This window comes from Crocuta crocuta, unplaced genomic scaffold (assembly GCF_008692635.1).
Source record: "Crocuta crocuta isolate KB4526 unplaced genomic scaffold, BGI_CrCroc_1.0 scaffold343, whole genome shotgun sequence".
Taxonomy (NCBI): domain Eukaryota; kingdom Metazoa; phylum Chordata; class Mammalia; order Carnivora; family Hyaenidae; genus Crocuta; species Crocuta crocuta.
This window is the reverse complement of record NW_027532679.1, coordinates 4,827,252-4,840,321: the sequence shown is the minus strand read 5'-3', so window position 1 is coordinate 4,840,321 and position 13,070 is coordinate 4,827,252. Positions and strand designations below refer to the sequence as shown.

General features: G+C 44.5%; 1 long non-coding RNA gene across 1 annotated transcript in view; it reads left to right on the top strand.

Moving 5' to 3' along the window:
- The first annotated feature begins 1,463 nt into the window (after positions 1-1,463).
- Positions 1,464-13,070, top strand: part of LOC144245338 (uncharacterized) — a 64,327-nt gene continuing 52,720 nt past the window's right edge. The window contains exon 1 of the long non-coding RNA XR_013339229.1: positions 1,464-1,758. This is a non-coding gene — a long non-coding RNA (uncharacterized LOC144245338). The remainder of the gene's footprint in view (positions 1,759-13,070) is intronic.

Genomic DNA, 13,070 nt, shown 5'->3' with positions numbered 1-13,070 from the left:
ACAAGGAGTTACATCTAGCTGTAATTATGATGGAAGGAAGGCATTTAAAACAGTAGTACGTGAAAAACAAAACAAAAACAAGTTGCAGAAACACAAGTATGATTCTCTTTGTAATTTTAAAAAGAACATGCATATGTATGTTTCTAAATTCCCCGATGTTACTGATATCATAGAAGTTTGTGCAGAAGTAGCTGGTTTCCAGCCCCATGCTGTTGTTGACACTTCATTATGGAACAGAAAGCATCCTGGACATGGGGCCCATGAGCTTAGCCTACTGCCCCTAATAGCTCACTTTGGGCATGTCATTCAGCGACACTGTGCCTCAATCTTGCTATACGAGGAGGGCACTGGGCCAGGTGAGCTCTAGAAATGAATTCCTTCTACTTCTGGGTTCTTTAACTCTGGGCAGAAGAAAAGTGCAAAGAGGAGGGGAGTCCGTGGACATTATGCAAGCGAGTCACAGAACCTGGCTCTGTTGCAACATCTCAGAGTTAGGGTGACATTCTTCAGGAGCAGCAGCGAGACTGCAGAGACTAAGAACATCTCACAGGGCAGCCTGACAGTAGGAGGGGTGGGCAGATGTCTCTGCTGTGATTTGCCGCCTGCCTGGATCAAAATAACCCCATCTCCTGGCCCATTCCAGGAAGCTCCTTGCTGGTAAATACAAAATCCACTTATCCACGACTGGTGCTTGATCTACATCAATTTCCTTCCAGCATCCCATGAGCCCCGATGAAGTAATTATACTGGCAGAAATGAACAAAGGGGACCTGAGGAAGGCGGGACTCAAGACCGAGTCTGTTTTAAAAGGGATAGTCTTGGAGGCACCCCTGCCCCTTATGACGGGCCTGATTGAGGTGAGGATGTACGTCGCAGGGGGCCGGGGTGGAAGAGTGGCCGTGGAGGAGGCACACGCTAAGTTACACAGTGGCTCTTAAAACTTCTGCTTGAACAAGACCTGTGTCATGTCTGCTCACATCCCATCGTCCAAAGTAAGCCTTACGACCAAGCCTAATGTTAACGGGGCAGGGAAGTGTACTCCTCGCATGGGAGGGCACTGAAAAGTCACATGTCAAGGATGAAGACGTCTAATCCTCTTGCTGGGGATCCTTGGGAACAACAGTACAGTCTGCAGACTAGATGATATTGTACTTCCTTCAGCTCCGGCTTTGGCCTTTTTCGTTTTCTCCTAGAACAAATCCAAGCTCTCATAGTCCTGGTTTTCCTCTCGAATGGAACTTTGGACCACTGATTTTTTTTTTTTTAATGGAGTTTAATGAAAAAGAGACGATAGGCTCCACTTGTTGGCAGTTGGCTGCAACATTCTAGAACGCGTTTTTGCAAAGACAGTGATGAGCAATTGGATTAAAGAGCGGTTGCTGTGATTCAGCCTGGTTCTCACCAGATATGTCCCAGCTGGTTTTAGAGGTGTGATGAGACTGGTGGCTCTGGGGACTGACGATCACAGTGAGCTTGGCTTCAGCAAAACTTTGGTAGCATCCTTTTTGGAGGAGATGAGATATGTGACAAGGATGGTTCATTTTTTTTTTTGCCGTGTGAGCCATCATACCTGGCGCGGATGAACGAAGACATTGCTGGTTTGGCTAAGGGCTTTGCACTCAGCCGTCCCCCCATTCGGTCAAGGCTTCTAGTCACATTTGGGTTGAACAAGAGTCCATCATATCTGTCCCTGATATTAACCCAGGAAGGGTACCAAATGTGCGGTGTGATGGAATTGGGATCCCCAAATCATCATAGGTAAGAATCATGGGTAAAATCCACAATATGAGGATGAATAGGATTAAATGTTAAGGTACAGTATTGAGATTTCAAGAATTTCAATTACATAAACAGATTAGGAAGGTGTGAACTGATAATTGTCCTTCTGCTAAAAGATTGTAAATCCTGAAAGTTTGATTGACAGTAAGTCTGATCTGAGCTAATATAAATATAAAATGACTGCTAAAAATATGATGTGGCTAATAATTTCAGATTTTATTAATGGAAATCTAGTGAAGTCCAATTTCAAGTCTATGTACTCTTGATGGTGCAGTACAATTATAGACAAAGGGAGGGAAAAAAGGAGAAGGCAGAAAAGATACAGAGCAAGAATATGAGAGGCAGAAACTTAAATTGTGTAGAAGTTTGCCTGCCCTACCATTCAATGAGTACGTGTGCCTCAGTTGAGTAAGAGCTAGGATTTGTTATATTCACTTTGCTAGTTTCATCTCCTTTGTGTCTCTCAAAGCATGAATACTTCCCTGTGCTAACTCTGACTCTCTTCTATATAGGCACAAAGTACAAATACCACATATTAAAGAGCAAGCAATTGATTTGTGACCAAAGAACATGATCTGTTCTAGCATTGGTGGAAAACTGTAGGTGTTGGATTTCTTGAGAGGTGATAATGCTGTTCTCCAAAGTGACACCTCTTTTCAAGGGTAATTTAGGTGGCACTCAGGGTTTGCTCACTTCCTACGTGAGCTATGATTCCACTCTGTAGTGTCAGGATAGATGTGATGGCTTTGCTCTTATTCAAGAGGGGTGTTGATAAGTCAGAGCTCACAAGGAGGAGGGTGAAATGGCATTAGAACAGTTGATGGAACCGGGATGTTTTGCCTGTAGAATGGAAGCTTGAGAGTGTTATGAAAATTGTCTTTGAGTATCTACAGGGCTGTAATGTGCCTGGATTTGTTCCTTCTATGTTGTTGCAGGAATGAGGTCAGATAGCCTGTGGAAAGTACATGTGACCTGATACAGGGATGATTTTTCTAAAAGTTTAGCACTAAAAGTGGAGTAGGTCACCTTCACAAGGTAGTGAGCCCCCTGTTCTTGAGGGAACCTAGCAGAAACTGAATAACCCAATGGAAAATGGGTCTGAGATGTTTATAGAAGGTCTTTGTTTTGTTGGCAAGCTTCTATTCTCCCTTCTTTTGGTTATTATACCCGAGTTTCTTCTAAGAACTCCTGATAAAAGTCCACTCCTAACTCATGTGTTTTGAGTAAAATGATGTTGATTTCATCCATGGCTTCACGGATGAGCCTGTGGGATTCAGGTGTAACCTCTCACCCTTCTGGCTGCAGTGGTTGGCTAGGGTGGGCACGTGACTTACTTCTGGCCAAAGAGATCTGTTGAGCAAGAAGCATGGCTCTCTTTTCCATTGGGTTTGAAGCAGGAAAAATATGTGCCAGGAAAGGATAACCCTCTTGACATCATGATGAACTTGAGAATGGAGAAATCATGAAGGGGAGGAGAGCCAAGGGCTGAAGAGGGACCAAGTTCTGAGGGCTGTGATACTATGCCTGAAGTTAGCGGTCCTGCAGGACCTATCATTTATGGGAGCCAATACATCCCATTCTGGGGGTAGACACTTTGAGTAGAGTTTTTCATAACTCGCAAAGAGTCCTTGATGGCTATGATATGATATGTGCAGTGCAGTTATTGTCAATGATTCTCCACATGGTGAATTACAATGTTATTCACCCATCTGTCTCTCAGACATATCAGTGGAGGAACTAAATGCCATCAATGAACCTCACAAGCAAGAAATACATTGCAAGTGGTAGAAAACTTCTTAACACAGAGCTGGAACCAATTTCTCTTAAATGCTTCTGGATGTGTCTCCTCTTATTCTAGGGGTGAAAACAGTAGTGAAGAAAGAAAACCAGAGCATTTGATGTTAATATTCTTGGGTGTTACCAAAACCACCTCATTAAAAAAATTTTTTTTAAGTATGTTCATTTTTTGAGAGAGAGAGAGAGAGACAGACAGAGCATGAGCAGAGAGGAGTTAGAGAGGGAGACACAGAATCCAAGGCAGGTTCCAGGCTCTGAGCTGTCAGCATAGAGCCTGGTGCAGGGCTCAAATTCACAAACCGTGAGATCATGACCTGAGCTGAAGTCAGATGCTTAACCGACTGAGCCACCCAGGCACCCCTCATAGTTACTAACTTAACCATAACTGCCACCTGCAATCATACATGGATGCTGATGGTGACAGAAGTAGTGACTGTAACATGCGTGGTTGGAATTGCATCAAAGGGATTTAATGAGCAGGGGACAGACAAGAGCAGGGGACAAGAGCAGGGGACAGAAAGGTTATGGAGTTATCTAATCCCAGAGATGAAAAAGATACCTGCATGAACTCCAAGCCTGTATGACTTGATTGTGTGCTTTCAGTACAGTTGGGGACCTTGGAGTGCCCTAGTGGCTTCTAATTCCAAGCTTCCTTCTTCCTCCTTCATCACTGAAAAAAAGAAAGACTAGTTTGAAGTGACTGTGCATTCATTCAGTAAATATCATGGATGCTGGCTGAGACTTCCGGGTGCTGGGAGTACTACACAGAGCAAGCTAAGTCCCTGTTCTCATGGAGTCTATACTCTGTGGGGAGAAACATGCACTTAAACAACATGCAATATAACTTCAGCTGGTGTATTAGTTTCCTGTTGCTGTTGCAACAAATTACCGCATATTTGATGGCTTAAAAAAACATAAATTTATTGTCTTATAGTTCTGGAGGTCAGAAATCTGATATGGGCGTTACTGGGTTAAAATCAAGGTATTGGCAGAAGTGTGTTCCCGGGACAGGCTCTAGGGGAGACCCTGTGTCCTCACCTTTTCCAGCTTCTAGTGGCTGCTCTAATTCCTTGGCTTATTCCTTCCACTTTCACTCAGACTCCTGAGTCTGCCATCATACCTCTTTCTCTGACGCCGACCCTTCTGCCTCCCTCTTATAAGGACCCTTGTGATTACATTGGGGCCCCCTGGGATAATCCGGGATAATTTCAGCATTTCAAGATTCTCAATCCCACCTGCAAAGTCCCTTTTGCCCTACAAGGGGATGTATTCACAGGCTCTAGCGTTGAGGCTGTGTACTTTTGGGGGCCACTCTTCAGCTTACCACCTACCACATTGTAGGTGTTATGAAGAAAACGAAAGCAAGGTGAAGGAGAAGAGCATAGGGTGGGGAGAAGGTGCTCTGTGGCAGGAACATGTGCTGAAACATGAAGAAATGCAGCGGTGAGCTGTGGAAAAGCCGAGGGGAAAGGCTTTCCACCAGGGGGCCCTGGCAGGGCAAAGCCTCTGCAATGGGAATAAGGGGGCTGTCTGAATAACTGAAAGAAGGGCTGAGTGCTGGAGTTGAGGAATCAAGGATTGTGGAAAACAAGGAGGATAATGAGGCAGGTTGGGCCTTGCGTGTGGGCTAGTTGTTCCTGCTAAGAGTTTGGATTTAAAATTTTTTTTTAAATGTTTATTTATTTTAGAGTCAGTGGGGGAGGGGTAGAGAGAGAGGGAGACACAGAATCCGAAGCAGGCTCCAGGCTTTGAGCTGCCAGCACAGAGCCCGATGTGGGGCTCAAACCCATAAACTGTGAGATTATGACCTGAGCTGAAGTCGGATAGTTAACTGACTGAGCCACCCAGATGCCCCTGGGTTTTATTCCAAATGTGATGAGAAAAGGTTGGAAGGCTTTGGTCAAGGAAATGACACAATCTGACTCAATGCTGGAGGATACCCTTCTGGCTGTTGTGTGAACAGGCCCTGGGGGCCTGGGCACAGGTGGAGGCAGAGAGAGGAGTTGAGGCTCCTGCTGTTGTTCAGGGGAGGGGTGGAGGTACTGAAAGCCATCAGGTCTGGGCTATGTCTTGCCATTGGAGCCAACAGGACTTGCTGGTATATTGCATGTGGAACACAAGGGAAGGAGATGTGTCCAGGATGACATGTTTTTAGCTTGAGAACCTGGGTGAGTGGGGTGCCATTTGGGCTACAAGAAAGCACAGCAAGAAGGAACAATTTTTTTTTTTTAAATGAAAGTCAGGGAAGGAGATCAAGAATTCTGCTTTGGACATTTTAAATTTGAAATGCCTAAAAGGCATTAAGAGGCGGTGTTGAGTGAGAAGTTAGATAATCCAAGTCTGAAATTCTAAGGAAATGCTGGAGCAGGAGACACAAGATTGGGAGTTAGCATATGGATGGTATTTAAAGACACAGGGCTGGGGTAGATCACCCAGGGGGTGAGGAGAGAAGGTGGAGAGAAGAGGGCACAAAGCAGAGCCCCTAGAGGTCTTCTAAGACTGAGACCAGAAGGATGCATCAGTAAAAGAAATAGAGAAAGAGGTGCAGAGTTTCTATCCACTGATAGAAACCCCAGGGGAGGGTGGGGGCTCTGATGCCTAGTGAAAATAAAAGGAGAGGTGGTCACCTGTGCCAAATGCTGCTGGTGGTTCAAGGAACACTTGCTAGTGTGAGCTAGGGACTGGCAACCCATTGGGTTGGTGACATGGAGGTGTCTAGACACTTTTGGGAGAGATGTTTCTACAGAATGGAGAGCTGGAAGACCGGTTGAAGAGGATGACAAGTATGATGCATGGGCAGGGATGGAAGGTGACAAGTAGAGACAACTTTTTTGGGTGGTTTGCCCTAGGGGAGACAGGAAAGATGGCGGCTGCTGGAGGTGGAAGCAGGTGCCAGGGTGATGGAAGATATTGCAATGAGGCTACAGGCCTAGGGAATGGCCCAGCAAAGAAGGAAAGGCTCATCATATAGGAACACACAGCAAAAAAGGTGTCAGCAAGGTCTCTGAATAGGAGAAAAGCAGTGGTGTCCCTTGCATTGACCTTAGTTGGATGATCAGTGGGGATTGGAGGTTTGTGGCTCAAAAGTTAAAGTAAGACTGGTCAGCCTTGTCTGTCTTCTTTTCTAGTCACAGTGAGCTGCTTGGAGTGGCAGGAAGTGGGGTTAATTTAGGGCTGGGGTTTTGCCAGGAAGCTATGCAAGTGGTTAAGGGTTTTGGCAGAGATCACAGGGAGGGCTGAGGGGAAGTGAGGAGCCTGAGGTTTTGAGCCAGGTGTGATCCCAGCCCAATATGAATACAGCTTATAATTGTGCAGACTTCTGAGGAGTCTCAGAACCTCTGACTTTCTTCTGACTCTGCTCCCCTCTTCCCTAACTGCCCATTCGTCCAGCCCGAGGAGGGTGGTATTTCTCAGTGATGGAGAAACACCTGGTGGCTGTTGAAAAGGCAGATGTCTGGGTCCTATCCATGACTTGCTTCATTCAAATCTTTGGAGACAGGTCCAGTGTTTACAGTTGAAGTGAAGGCCCCAGTGCTCCCAGCTTCACTGGGTTGAGGCCCAATGCCTTGGGAGCTTCAGTTTGCTTTTAAAAGTAACCTTCATTTAGTTCTCAGCTTGAGGTCAATTAGCAACTTGATGAGGTCATATTAGCAAGTTGATATGGAGAAACTGCTAGGAAACTTTGATTCTTTGACTGTTCTTCCTTCTAATGAGCACTGTACCACTTTCTTCTTCTTCTTCTTCTTCTTCTTCTTCTTCTTTTTAAATTTTGCATCCCTCTTAAAAAACTGTCACTGAGCACGTCCTTCCAGTGGAAATTCCTAAAAGATGCTAATATTTGGGATCTGGAGTTTCCTGGGGTGTAGAGTGTTTGGCTAAGAAAGCAGAGCTTTGTGGGCTCATGAAGAAACACAAAGGACATATTCTTTTCTCCTTGAAAGTTTATTTCCCAACAGGAAAGCCATCTGTTTTTCCACTACAAACCCTCAGCTCCGCAATATATGAAAGCTTGTTTGCCCCTTCCTTTTGGCCATGAACCCATGCCATTTGGCTTCACAGAGATATCCATTATACTCAGAAAGTTATTTCACATACGATGTAAAATGTTAAAATGAGGCCTTGCAGGGAACATGTTCAAGTAGATTTGTCCTTCTTGTCAATGCGTCATAACAGTTGCTGTGAGAATCATTGTCTTTGCTCCATTGTTGGCCAGGCTACCCTGGTCTGCTTTCAATTTCTTTTTCAGGCCGGGCTCTTTGCATATGCCTCAGGGCCTTTGCATACACCATTTCCTCTATCTGCCAGTCTCCGCCCTAAGTTCACAAGGCTGGTTCCTTTTCATTCTTCAGGCCTCTGTTTAAATATTACCTCCTCAGAGAGGCTTCTCTGACTATCACATCTACCATAGGTCTTTGGATCTCTGCCCCCTCCCCCATTTCTTATTTCAGTACCGTGTTTGTTTCCTTTATTGTCCTTCTTACAGTTTGTAATTTTTATTTATTTACTTAATTATCATCGACATCCTCCAATAGATAGAAATCAATAAGAGAACAAGACGTAGTCAGCTTTGTCCCTCATTTTATCCCTGGGACCTGGCACATTATAGGTCTTTAATTTATTGATTGATTAATTTAAATATACTCGGGAGTGATGTGATTAAAATATGTTCAGGTTCATATTCCTTCAGTACTGATTAGGATTAAGTTCAGCAGAAGGCGAGAGAAAACTAAAACTAACAGAGGCTTGAACAAGATAGGACTTTATTTCTTTCTTGGTATGATGCCTCCATGGCAATCCAGACTCAGATTTCTTCAAGCATTTAGGTGTTAGGCTATTGGTATGGCCATTGTACCCAAGGCCCAAGATGGCAGCTAGAGCTCTAGCCATCACATCCGTATTTGAGGCATAAGTTTAGAAAAAGAGGTGAAACCTATGACTCACTCGTTCATGTCAGCCATCTTTCATGAAAGTTTCCCAGAAGCTGTCACCACAATATTTCTGCCTTTGTTTCATTGGCTAGTACACATTGGCTAGTGACACATATAGTCACGTGGCCATATCTATCTTAAAGGAAGCCTGGGAAATGTAGTCCTTTTGGGGGGCACATTTGTACTCTAAATAAAATTCGAGGTTTTGTTAACAAGGATGATAAGAGATATGATACCTGGGTAGGCAACTCTCAATCTCTGCCATGTGTCTCCTGCTCACAAACCTTCAATGGCTCCCCAGTACTTAGGTCAGGAGTTTTTAACCAGGGTTATATATCTGAAACGTTTTTGGAAACCTTTTCAAAAGATGCTTGGGTTTCAACCTCTGAGATTTGGTAGATCTGGGAAGGGGTTTGCTTTTGGGGCTTGAGAGGGTTAGTCATATTTTGTCCTCAACTTCATTGCAAGCCTGAGTTCTGGACCATCTGAGGAATCAGACAAGTGAGGGTCAAAAACTCGCCTTTCTTCTTGATGAGGCTGTTTGGAGAATGTAACTTTGAGCTGTACTGACCAATAGCCTTTCTAGTACTTCCATCCCCAGATTAGTCCGAACCATCTGGCTGTAGGTGGACCACCATGTGCCTCTTCGTGGAGAAGACCTTTGCCTCTGAAACCGTGGTGGGGGCAGGCCACCACAGGCAGGTCCACAGGCACTGAGCCACCTGTACCATTCCCCTCCCAAACCCAATGATCAGACGAGATGTGCCTACTTCCCATCCACTTCCAGGGGAGGCATGAATAGGAGCGAGATAAGAGACCAGGAGGGTTGCTACGGGAAAACCGAAGAGTGGGGACAAATGTAAAGGCCCCTAAACTGCATCCTAAAGCCCAAGTTTCCTGGCAAAGCATTTGAGCACTTCTGTGATCTGCCTGGGTGCCGGAGGCCGGCTCCAGCAGGTCCAGGGGTCCCTGAAGGATGGACGGTGTTGGCGAGCGAGGGACGAGAATCTTTCTGGTCACCAGGCAGGCATCTCCGCTCTGACTGGGGCTCAATTTTATTTTATAATTAAGTGCTTGGGGGACGGCACAGAAGTGGCATTTGCGTCAGACAATGATTTCTCATGACAAACTTCTTTGATATGTAAGAATTTCCCGGAACATGGATTTGTAGAAGACTCCTGCATAACCTTTATCAATAGTGATTGAGGTAGGTGATTTAGACGTTTATCCCATGGGGAAGGAAGTTATCTTTAGCATACAAGACAATGTTTTTAGCATAAAAAGGGTGAAATTAGTTCTTTGTGAGCAGGGGTCAATAGCTTGTTTGTTTAAGGAGAAGTATTAAGAAAAACAGGTCTTTCAGGAAACACAATGTTTGCTCCCATAATCACAAAAGAAGTTCCTACAATGGGTTCCATCACAGGGTGCAATCAGTATATTCAAGGCCAGAATAAGTCACTCCGAATACTGATCACAAGATGCCTTGGGGGTCGGTGCTCCAAGCAGAAACAAGTGTTTGTGGAAACGTTTTTGACTTGATCCTGAATGTGTAAACACCATGGAGCCCCTAAATGTGTCGACCTTTGTTTTTGGGTTATGTTTTAGCTACTCTTATCTATCGTCATCCCAGCCGCCAGTGTAAGGGAGGGTGTTTGTAGAAAGTAGGCCTTAGGGAAGGACTGTCATACATCACCAGTTAGAAAAGGTGTAAGTATTAACTTAAGTTCTGCCCTTATCTGTTCGTTAACTCTAAATTAGGCTCTTTGTCTCAGGGCCAGGCTCAATTGTAACTCTTGTGTTCTTAACCCCCTTTATTATCTAAGTCTTGGATCTGCAAGGCCCATAGGAACAGCCTTTTGCCAATCATCCGCAGTGTTTTCATCTAAAATCTCTTTTGAAGAGGCAGGAATATGCTTTTCCTTATGAGGAATCTGTGTGGGGAATATCGGTCTGATCTGGAATAGTGTGAGGCCTGGTCAATACAGCAGGCTCATTTCCAACAGGAGCCAGTAGTAGCAGGAGATACCAGTTTTTGTTTCTCATGAAAGGAGCTGTGCAAACACTGCCATCTCCTCACTGTGACTGTCATCCAGTGAGGCCAGTGCGGCTCCCAGCACCTGGGACTCATGTCTCCAGCTTTCCTTCTTCATGTTCTCTCTGGTCCAATATCCTCTTACCCCCGTGCCTTCGTTCATGCTATTTTCTTGCCTGGAGAGCCCTTCCTTTTTACCTCTGCATGTTGGACTCCAGCCTCCTTCAGAGTCCAGAGCTAATGCCATATCCTCCAGGAGGCCCCCACCAACCTTACTTCTCTCTTTGCTCCCTGTTCCCATGGCATCTTGTTGTGCCACTGATACCATCTTCTCATTGTCATGCATCTGTGATAGACACTGCTAATTGCCTACTGGGGAAACAACAAGACGGAGACTCATACAAAAAAATTATCAGACACTTGGAGGGCAGGGACAACCCAGTCCTAGGAGGCCCACAAGACAGCCTGTGGTGCAGCCTGGTGGCTTCCCCCCGTCAGACCAGACATGTGCTCTTTGGTCATTATTAACCTCACTATGCCCTGCATTTATTATACTGGGTCCTCACATAATTATATTACCTACCTGGCCCTTGTAGGGGTTTAGCCTTGTGATCTGTGCTCCACAGCCTCCCTGGGGCAGGGCTGAGCCCACCTTGCCTGAAATATCTCCAGAGATAGAGAAATGCTCTTATAGGTCAACCCATGGCCTTACAAACGCCACCATTAATCTTCCTGTAACTTGCTCCCAGTGGCCCGAATCCCATCTCCTGGGGTCACACAGAATACACTGCCTGTCTCTTGCACATGACAGTCCTTCTGACATCTAAAGTCAGACATGCCACCATTGTTTCAGTGTCTTCTCAATGATAAGCACACAGTAAGTAACTATTAATTGTTTTGTGAATGATGTTAATAAAGTTATGGCTGATTATTAAATGCCAGATAGGAGCATCTAGCGAATGAAGTAGGCCTGGGTCAGCTAAAGGAAATCAGAGTGTCAGAATTTTATGGACATTTTAGGAATCGTTAGCCCAGGGATGACAGATAGCTTCATATGTTCATTGATAAGTGGAGAGCGGCTGCTTGGAGCATGGTGCTGGTTCTTGGGCACATCTGGGCTTGCTGGGAAAGGATTCTGGGATGGATTAGTAATGGCTGCCAGGAAGAGGAAGAAGGAGATGGTGGAAGGTTGAATTTTTTTCCTTTTGACCAAGCTGCCTCACTGCTGTTGGTGCCTTCCAGGGCAATCCAGAGGCCACTAACTGCTTGTTTTACCAAGACATTAATGGGGTTTTTCTTGTTGTTGTTGTTCCCTTATTTTCTTACCTATTGGCTATCTTGTTACTTCTTCCAAAGGCTGCTTTAGGCATTAATCTGCCTATGCATCTCTTTCCCTAGTTACATAAAAAAGAATCATCCGGCTTCTTCCGCTGCTGCCATTCTTTTTGGAAAAGCACAATAATCAGTCTCTAATGAGCTTGTGACTCTGAACTGAGGTATAATAATTTCAGTGACTCTGCAGCTTCCGTTGATGGAAATATATTTATTTTAGAAGCTGATGACCTGTGGGAAAAGACTATTATTCTAAATATCATGATGAGGTCATGGGAGCTGATGGAGGGCTTGGGGAGAGGGAGGGAGAGGGGGAAGATCCAGTGAAAATTAGAATTGCATATGAATGAAAATAGACTGCTTTCTATTCTGAGCAAGAGATCCTGGTTTTGTGATTCTTTAGGGGTGTTGAAGCAAAATGTACACAGATAAGAGAAGTTTCTTGAGGCTGGTTCTGCCCTTTGCCCAGGGCTCCATCAGGTGACATCCCTCTTGGTAGCTGAGTTCAACCTGAGGTCCCAGGATGGAAGACTGTTAGGAGTGGAAAATGGGATGGTCAGTGGTTGTACTTCACATCTTTATAGGATCTTAGACTTTTTCCTGTACTGCAATTTTGCTTTCTATTATATAAAAGCTAGATAATGAAAAACAAACTAATAAACAGAAGTGCATAGTTACTCATAATTCCATCCTTCAGTCATTACCGCTAAGCATATATACACCCCACTCCATATATATACATAGTATGTATACACATGCACACACATATACACATACATATTTATTTTGTAAGATGGGGATGATGGTTTTAAAGATGGGATGATGGGATTAAAGACTATGGGGACATAGTCTTTAATTTTTTATTGTATAGTATTTTGTGATCATCTCCCTAAGTTAATAAATGCAGATCTGTGATGTTGTATTGTACATTTATTGATTACCTTCCAAACAATCATTCCTACCTTCTCATTCTTAACAGAGTGTAGAATTTCTAGGCCAAGTGGCTTAGGTGAGTCATCCTAGCCCAAGCTCCAGAATGAACATTGATTAGACTGTGCCAATCAGCCTATCTTATTACCCAGACTTTGGCAATTGGTTCCCCATTTGGGCACTTCTCCCCATTTGGACCCAAGGGAGACATTTGCTGAAGACTTAGGAGATAGAAAGTTTCCCTCTCTTTCATAGAAGTGTTTGGTGTTTTC